Genomic DNA, 10608 nt, shown 5'->3' on the forward strand with positions numbered 1-10608 from the left:
TCATATATCAACTGTTAAATAATATTTTAAGTTATATGAAAAAAAATACCAGTAGAAATGAAGAAATTCTGAGGAAGCCAATACTGGCCTATTCAGTTAGTAGACTTTATTTTAAAAATTAAAATAATGAATTAGCGAAATCATAATAATTGTAGAATTTATAAATGAATTTCGTTTAAAATAAAACGCGATCTTAATATACATCATTATTATTGCGTAAAGAGATAGGAAGCTCTTCTTTACCCTCGGCCCTGTATGAATCTTTTATGAATAACACTCTCTGTTGCTCTAGAGATCCTTCAGATATTACAAGCTCCTTACAAAGCATATGAAGCCCTCTGCACACTCTATTAATATCTTCAGGGCTAAGTATTACTTAATTTAGGTACTACAGTCTGTAGAAAGTAAGGGGGTTTTGCTTTCACAAAGACTGGGCTTCAAACTGTTCTTCATCCTCCGGGCTCAGACGGCAGGTGGTATCTTCTACTAACTTCATCTTCTTAAGATGGTACTTTAACGAGCAGTGAGTGGCTCATAAAGAGATACATTATTGTTCTCAACCAGTTCTCTTTTAGGTTCAGATAAAGTTTTGCTCTTTTCTTCTAGCAAATTAATTAACGGTTTGGACGGTTTCATATTTGTTTTTAAAGCTCTGTATATTTACTTTTTTTCAGTACATATTTAAATTCTTTCTCGGTTTGATTGAGTGATGTATTGCTGTATAACCAATAAACAATTCTCAAATTTATACCCGGGACAGCTTTACAAACTCCGTAAATTCCTACCTCCTACATACTTTCTCATCATCCATTCCTTTCTTCCTAAGAGATTATTCCAAGAAAACCATAATGGTTCCCATTCATCCCTCTATTTTCAATCCGTTGGTGTTCCTCAAGGTAGTATCCTCGGTCCCATCCTCTCACCGTTTATACAGCTGACATCCCAACAACTTCTAACACTATCCTTACCACGTATGCTGATGACATTTGTGATCACAGTAGATAATAATCCTTTGACTGCATCCCAAACTCTCCAGTCCCATATCACAACCTTCGAAGAATGCTGCTGAAATTGGAGGATAAAAATAAATCCCAACAAATCACCTTTACTCTTCGTCGTAAACCTGCCGACTGCCCTACAGTATACTTTAATAATGTGGCTCTTACTCTTGAAGAACAGATTCGTTATCTTGGACTACACCTTGACAAACGACTAACCTGGAATCCTCACACAAGACTGAAAAGACATGAAACTGCACGTAGATTCCGACTATTACAGAACTTACTAGACAAACGGTCGAAACTTCCAACTCATTACAAAAGACTGATCTACATGACAATAATAAGGCCCATCTGGACACACGAAGTTGAGCTTTGGGGTTCCACTAAACTTTCGAATTTCTCTCGTATCCAATCCTTACAATCCAAAATCCTCAATCCTCCTTACTTTGTTACAAATAAAACAATCCATAAAAACCTAAATGTTCCTTATGTAACCGATCTAGCCCAAACCCGATATCATTCCTTCCACTATAAAATCCCTTACCACCCAAACCCAGTAGTTTCTAACCTTGCTTCCTCTTCCATTCCTGGCAATCCTCAGAGGCGCCTGAAAAGAAGATGGCCTCGTAACCTTATATTGTAAAATGTTTTAGACTTCTACCAATGGGTTTTACCAATTTTATAAACAGTTGTAAATGTCAATAAATAAATAAAAAAATGTATACATTAGTTGTATTTAACTTTTTTTTTTACGATAAAACGGTTGAAGGAGGCTTTGTTTGTAATGTTGAAGTTTGATTTTCTTTTTAAAATTTCATCTATTTTTTATTGATTCTAGTTCAACACGTGTTTCTGATTTGATTCATACGCCTTTCATTTGAAAATTTAGAGGAGATGAGAATTGGAAAACATTTATAAAAAATAATTTTTAAGGGTTTCCATCATCATACTTCATACAGGCAAAGATTTATGTACATCTAGACATATATATTTAATATATTAAATTATGGCAATACTTCAGCCAAAAAATATTCTATCTAGACTTGGCTCTTACTTTCATTTTAATAATTAGCTGTGCATATTTACAGTGGAAATGTTTACATGCAATACAAATACCAACTAATATAGAATATAATTTTGTTGTTTACTGATTCAGATAGGACTGATAGCTTCCTCAGAAGGCTATACAAAATAGAATAGGAAAAAATATATATTCGAAAAAATATTTTTAAAATGCAATTATAAATATGAAATTACATATTTGAGTATGTATTTTTTTAACTATTCATTATTAGCTATAGTCCGAACAACAATAGTCAGTGTTCTTTTATGTTTATTGATTACAATAAGCCTTTTTGAACTAAAAATGTTCTAAAATTATTTATATTTACCAAAAATAAATATTGTTTTTAATAATGTTTTGGACAAAATATTTCAGCAAGGAGCCAAAAAACCAATCGTGTAACAGTTATATAATAACTATTAAAAAATTGTATATATAATAATCTTATCTACGCAACAAATAAGTTGGTTAAGATATGCTTCGATTTACGTAAGTACTTTTTACTCAATGAAATGTAGCCATGGGCATGTAGAGTATCCTTAGTTAGGAGATGCATGATCTATCGTTTGGGAGAGGAGAGGGGATGTTTGATGATATTATATACATTCCTGGAAATTTTTTAAATTTTATTATTACAATATACTAACGGTCACAACACTACACAGAATATTAATGATACCCTAGTCGGTATAATAATGTTCTTTATTCCAGAAATGCATATTTTGATATTTAGCCGAAGAGTTTTTTTCAATCGCTTGACTGACAACACCATTGGAATAATTTTACAAAATCCCAGATACCCCAGAATTTCAAAATACTACGCCTAGTTGGAGAGGCTTTTCTTTATGTAAAAGATTTTTTCCGAAGAGTTCCTAGTTTCTTTTATTTATCATATCACCAATCTCATATCCCCTAACCCCTTGAACTCAAATCTGAAATTCAATGCCGCAAACCCCACCTCCTTAACGATCCTTTTCTTACTCCTACATCCATTCCCATAAAACTCCTGTATTTGACATATCCTTTTTTAATTCAATCCCATCCTTCTGAAATCCCTTTTCCAGGCTAATCCACAATGCTCCCTTCCTTTCTATATTTAAATCCCGTCTCTTTGCCAATCTTTATATATCCTTAATCCTTCATCTCCTCCCCTATATATTTTCACATGGATATGTTTAATATACCCCATGTCTATTATATTTTTTTATTAATTTTACTGGAGAATATTTTCTGGTTAATTAATGAAATTATCATTAATGTACTATCATGATTTATATTTACCTTTTTGTTACTATTTTTTTCTCACTATTGCAATTAAACAAATATTTATTACTTATTTTTTTCAACAAAAAAAACTTTCATCACTTTATTTTATTAATTCCACTCTGTACAATTATTTACTATATTTCATTCGGTTTATATTTTATTTTTTATTTTCTGTATTCATTGGTTGTTATCTTGTTCCGTTCTTAGCCCTGAAGAAGGTTAGAAATTCTGGCCGAAACGTTGGCACGATTAAATATGTTACTTCAACTTATTTGTGTTATATTTTGACCGCATCCTCTAATCATCTCCTCGTATAAGTCATCCAACGTCAACTATATTTAATATTAATAAATATAATATATTTATTATAACTATATCTCATAAAAAAATGTCCAATCATCCGAAAAATCCAGTCCCCTGAGTCGAAATAACCAAGTCTTGAAAAATGATATGACTGTATGTGTTTGTATATAATGTGAACAGCCCAACTCAAAAACAGAAAGATAGCTAAGCGGGCTGTGGCAAGGGAACCAGAATTTTTCAAATTGAGTATTAATTATAAAAGAAGTATTAAGTCCCAGGATATATTTTTTTTCTTCACATACGGAGCTTAAAGTAGATTAATAAATTTGAATTCTAAGATTAATCTACATTAAAAATAAAACTAAACTATTAAACTAAATATTACATATATATATATTGCTTTTTTTAATATTAAACTGCAGATTTTATTCTATTATTATTGTTAATAGAGTAAGACACGCATTTTCAACAAGAAGATAACAATATCGATTTATAGTCGCATTCCTTCCACTGCTGAGTTGGCAGTATTGATTTTTTCTGTGAGGCACACAGTGGGTTTTGCCATAGGTATTTGCTGGTTGTTTGCAAATATCTCTGCTTCTATTTTACCACTTCTCCTAAAGCGTACCCTCAGGTATCATTTAAAATTATTTTTATTCAATTTTTAACAATATAATAAACATAATAAATCTTTCTCCGGAAACGCTATAAAATATTTTACACGATGGATTTCGTAAATTTATTATTTTTTATGAACGTAAACATATTTTTACAATTCTACCTATATGCACTGCAAAACCAAACTATATATCATATAATCAAAAAAAATTAATTAATGCTTCGTAGGAAATTCTGAATTTCAAAATATAGTTCGAAAAAATAATTTTTAAAATAAGAAAGTTTGAGAGTTTCAACGAGTATTTCGTTTACTTCATCAGATAATCTTTCAATTTTTAACAAAAAAACAAAACTGATCTTTCTTTTTCTTAGATTTTGCATGTATATTTTTCAAAATAATTATAAATTAGCCATGGAGGAATATTACCTCTAGATTGATGAATGAATGATTGAAGAACAGACAGTATATAAAATTTAATAAAGATATTATTCTTAGTAATTAATATTAACAAACCATTTTTATTTATAATCTCAAACAAAAGGTTTAACATATAAGTGACTGTGTAATAGATTAACCTACATCAATTAGTGACTAACAAATAAAAAAATGTTTTAATTGTAATAATAATTTTTAAAAAATGAATGACAATAGCTAATATTTACTGCGGGATTATCAAAGTAATAATTAAAAAAAAATTAAAATGATCAATAATAGTTTATTATTTCTATTTCGTGAAAAAAATGGAATATTTAAGCATTTATTATTTTCCCAAATGTTTAGCTTCATTTCACGGCAGTGATTTTAGGGTATACTTGTCCAACTCCATCCTATAAAGCTAATTTATTCAATTAAAAAAAAATCATTAACACGAAATGGTATTTCATGATCATTTGATGGTCATGAAAGAAATGAGGAAACGTGGAAAATTGCAGAACAAGCTATTTGTTATTTTTCGGTTACTATAAAAATTCGTATTTTAGGGTTTTTAGAGGTAGAAATAGAGAATAAAAATTTCATTTTTATTTGTTCTTGACAAGAATACCTCAGTTAAATAAAATATAACGAAGACGAAGTGTACTTTTTTTCCCCCTTCTGTTAGTCATTAAATTCTTTTATATTAATTCGCTAACGATGAGAACTGATTTTTTTTTTCAAATAAGGAAAATTTAAGGGACTTTAGAGATAAATGAGCTATGAATGTAAAATAAAGTAAGGAAAGACTTAAAATTTAATTTGTTCGTTTTTTATTTTATTTTTTTAAAACTGTAACAAAATTCATAACAGCCGCCGAACGTTTAAATTCCCATCTGCGATAAAAAATGAGGTTTATTAAATTTTAATAATTAAAGAATTCCAATCAACTGATCAAATTTTATGAAAACAATATAAACTTTATTGAAAAATGTTGTAATTGACAAAATGTAACAACCTGTACAATAATTTCATTTAATATCCATTCCTGACAAATTTTATGAAACATAAGGAATTCAAATTATATATATAAATATGTTTTTAGCACCGCTATATTAAAAAAAAAATCATACATAATCATGATTTTTTTTCGATTTTTCATCTGCCAATCAACAAAACATTAATTTTAATTAATGTATTAATGAATTAATTACTTTTATCGATGTAATGTTCATTATAACTATATAAACTTTTAATTCTAAAGTACCAATTTAGGTACTTTAATTATGAAATTTAAATTGTTACTAATTTATCAGTTCATTTTCTCCATACATGCAGATATGCATTCGATTTTCTTAGTAAAAAATCATGAAATAACATTTCGCCTGTTTTTAAAAAAAAAACATAAAATATTTTTGCTAAAAGTATTGTTTTAGTTTTGTAATATTTACTATTCTTATTTTATTTTATAACGGATATTTTTGAAATGGCCAGACAACCTCATTGAAGTACGGTTTAATCTAGTCAGAGAGCGCTGATTTGACCTCTATTTTACGGGGAACGGGGTAGCTCAGCGGTAAGTCACTGTGCTAGAAAACCCAAGGATCCGGGTTCGAATCCGGCTGTGGCAGATAATTATTTATTCTGTTTCTGTAGCCGTGGGTCAACCCTGTCGGGTCGAAAGCCCTCTGGAGTCCATTCAGCCTCATAAAGTGGGCTGGGCACCCCTAATAGGGGGAAAATCTGGCGGTAGAGTGAGTTTCTGACCAAATCACTTCCTATGTAAATCCGTTGCTCTAGTAACAGTACTTTCTTACAAAGAACTGAACCCCTTGGTTTGTAGCGGTATAGATTTATTATTTTTGATATATTCAATATGAAAAATTTTGAAACAAGACACTATCAATAAATTTAATTTTATTCTCAAAAATAGGCCTAGTTTGAATCGAAATGTTGATATAATAATGTACGTAACAAAGTTAACATGATTTTTCGACATATATTTCCTCCTTTGACAACTAGAGAATATTTAAAGGTCTTAATAATTTTGAAAAAAGATTTCTATACTATAAGACTTTTTTTTAAGCATGGCTAGGTAAATATTTTATTATAAAAATTATACCTTAACATATTCTCTACGAAGAAAAAAAAACTATACGAAATAATATTTCAAGTTGTCATATTTTTATCTAAATCACAATGAATATAAATAGGATGTATTCATCAAGGCATATATCACTATGAAGGAAGAATATAAATCCAGAATTTTTTTTTTGTCTGGAATTGTTTGAAAATTACCTAATCAATGTACTAATTACCTAATTACCCAAACCTAATCAATGTGACGTCATAAATAAAATAATAGTAAACATGGGAGGAGGAAACATCACCTATTTAAATTTTTATAAATAATATTTGTTTTACGTTTTATCAAATTATTAACTTCTTTCGATTTTTTTAAATATATTTTTCAAAAATAAAAAATAGAGTGAAAATATTAATCTTAGTTTGCAATTTTGATTTATTTTGTATATATTTTTTGTTTGTTTCTGTGAAATAATAAGGTATAAAAATATATAGACACCGACATTATTAAGAGTGATATATTATCTATGACCGAATTTCTCAAGTAATACAATATAGTAATTATAATACTTTTTAAAAATAATTACAACTCTCGAATTTGACCATAAATAATGAAGGCCTAACGAACCCAAAAGTTCAATGCCGATACCAGTAAACGCTCTCTGCATACATCCTTCCAGTGATGCCCCTCCAAACCCAATTCTACTAAATCAGTTTTAACGCAATCCTCCCATCTACGTTTCGGTCTACACCTCGGTTCAGTGTTTATTAACATTTTAGGGATCCGCTCGTTATTAAGCCCTACAACCTTACACGCCCATCTTATATTCCGCAATGCAATAACTGAATTTTACCATAATTTACAAAATTAAATTTTTAAAACACCAATTCCATTCGTAAAATTTTACTATTAAATCATTAGGAAAGTTTTTCTGAAGGGAAATGGGAACAGAGATGGAAGAATAGCTAATTTCCTCATAAAATATTATTTAATCATAATTGATTTAAAAATTTAGACATAAGATTGAAATTGGACATTACGGAAACGGGCTATGTTTCTGTAGTATTCGATTTTAGACCAAAATTTGATTGTAAATTTATTTAAAAATTTACTTCAACGATAAGATTGTCGGATATATCTAAAACAACTTCTACTGTTGAATGATCTTTGCTGAGTTTAGCCATCGCTCCATCACCCTACGGTAATTATTATGCAAGTAAATAGTTAACATTTTGATTAATCAGAAGATTGATTGAACGGATTTAATCAACTGACGAATATGAGCTGAGACAATCTAATTAAGACGTGGGCTCCTTCAACGCCGACGCAAAATTGCTGGAAACTATATTGAGATCGAGATTGAGATGACCAAAAATAAAACTCATGCATATATTTCGGTTTAGCCGTAAATATTTTATGCGATCTTAAATAATTATGTCCACTTTTTATTGCTATTAGACAAAAATTATATTAAGGTGAATTTTAAACAATGGACAACCTCCAAAAGAGTAATATGGTTTCCAAAGATGTTGGTCATAATATGGTCAGAGCGTTTTTCGTCTCAATTAATCAGATTCTTATAATGAATATTCCTAAGATATTAAAACATCTTCCATATTTAATTGGAATAATTAAGTTTTAATATTTAGAGACTGGTAGAAGTGGATTTCTTAGAAGTTTAACGTCAGCTTCCAGGAAACTTTCCATCGAAGAAGTGTATTACATGCTGTGAATTTGAAAAATTATATATACGAGTTAAAATTAGCATACATTTTTATACTAACATGAATTTACGTAAAACAGCTTGTAAAGACAAAAATGAATGAAAATTTTTTTCTGAATTTCGTTGTAAATCCTACAACCATTATAATGTTTATTGAAAAGACAAAAAAAAAAGTGGAGAACCCGTTAATAAGTGAAAAGGCATAATTAAAAGTCTCATTGAAGGAGCATTGACCGACAATCGTTTTAATATTTAGTGACTGGTAGAAGTGGATTTCTTAGAAGTTTTACGTCAGCTTCCAGGAAACTTTCCATCGAAGAAATGAGATGAAAAATTTCAGAAGCAAAATCTTGGTTATTGATAACGACAAAAAATATGGACATCCCCCAATTTTTAAAATAGCAAATTCGGGATATAATGGGTTAATTATAGTTTTCCATAAAGTGAATTCGGTTTTATTTTCCTGGAAGAGGGTTTAATTTCTCTTATTTTTTTCGTTTATCATTTCATAACTTTCTGAAAAATAAGATAGAATAACTGAGATAAATAAGGAACCTTTTCAAGAGACTTACCCATGATCAAAACTAGGGGCGAGCTGTAGTCAGGTTGTGAAATTTCAACACGAAAAGGAGAATGAAACCGACATTTTGAGAACATTATGTATAATTGTCGCAGTGCTTTATTAGTTAATACAATTTCCTAATTGTAAATTAGTAACAATTTAATAATAATACTATATTATCCCCCTTCTGTCCCCCTCTAGGTACGCCCACGAACCTTTTACTATGATTAGAACAATATCTGTCTGTCTGTTGTTTGCTAAATGGAAATATAGCAGCAGAATGTTTTCCTGGAATAAGGATTTTTGGGCCTCATAAATCGATATCCTTTATGCAAGGACAACTTTTACTGAATGAAAAAAAAATTAAAAATATATCTACGGGTTATATACGTGAGATATTGGTTAAACTGTTGGTACTATTTTTAATTTTAAAATTTTTTTATCAGATGATGGTAAAAACATCTTCCGCCATTCCATTGTTGGTTTACCATACGGTCAACCATCAATATATAATGCGATTACTTTATTACTTTAATTGAATAAAATATAATTTAAATTCGTATCACCAATTTCATTATTATAATATTGGATTATTAAAAAAATAAATCAATTCTGAAACAACCTGGGAAGGGTTCCGATTCTCGATCACCATCGATTGTACTCGATTATACATGTATAAATGTACATATAGGTTGATTTTTTCGGATAAAGTATCTATTACTTTATTATTTTAATTGAATAAAATATAATTTAAATTTGTATCATGAATTTCATTATTATAATATTGGATTATCAAAAAATTAATCAATTCTGAAACCGCCAGGGAAGGGTTTCCGGTTCTCGATTACCATAATATGAGGTAGAGTTGTAACCAATGTGCTTTAATTGCTAAAATATTTAAATAAATCTTCCTGAGATATATCCAAAGGAATAATTATAATATCTTCTGAATTATATTTTAGACAGCCAAATTTATACATACATAGATGTACATACTAAACTGATTTTTTTCGGATATAGTATCGGTATTTAGTTTACAATTTTTAATCGTAATGTTACTACAACATTATTCTCTCCAAAAAATACGTATATCCATACATTTAAAATCTAATGGTTTAAGGAAGAGATGAAGCATATGGTTAAAAGAGAAAATTTGTAAAAATGTTTAAATTATTTTATATTTATAAAATAATTTTGTTAAACGAAGCAAAATAGACAGACGTTTTGAAGTTGAAATATTTTTTGAAAAACTATACTATTTCAGTCTTAAGCAATTGTACAATGGTACCCAATCCCGTATGGGATAAAAAATCTTTCGAAAAAATTGACTTGGTTGTCTACTTTTCCCTGGGACATTGATTTCCTTGGTTTAGGAAAACGACCCAGGTATTACTTTTTTTAATTACCTAATATTAATATTTCAATAAAATATATACATCCAATAAATTATACATATACACATAATTTTAACCTCTCTCTCATATTTGGCTTAAGGAAAAGATCTGATCTATGTTCGACCATTTTTGTCTAAGACCAAGTCAATAGTCTTCGATCATTTTTGTCAGCCTAATCAA

The 10608-nt window shown here is 29.1% G+C and overlaps 1 protein-coding gene across 1 annotated transcript in view; it reads right to left on the minus strand.

Moving 5' to 3' along the window:
- LOC106685325 (neuroendocrine convertase 2) overlaps window positions 1-10608 on the minus strand; it is a gene marked incomplete at its 3' end in the record, with an annotated part of 291090 nt that overhangs the window by 278212 nt on the left and 2270 nt on the right.

The sequence above is a fragment of the Halyomorpha halys genome, unplaced genomic scaffold (genome assembly GCF_000696795.3).
Source record: "Halyomorpha halys isolate HHAL.00 unplaced genomic scaffold, Hhal_1.1 Scaffold681.1, whole genome shotgun sequence".
NCBI classification, from domain to species: Eukaryota; Metazoa; Arthropoda; class Insecta; order Hemiptera; family Pentatomidae; genus Halyomorpha; species Halyomorpha halys.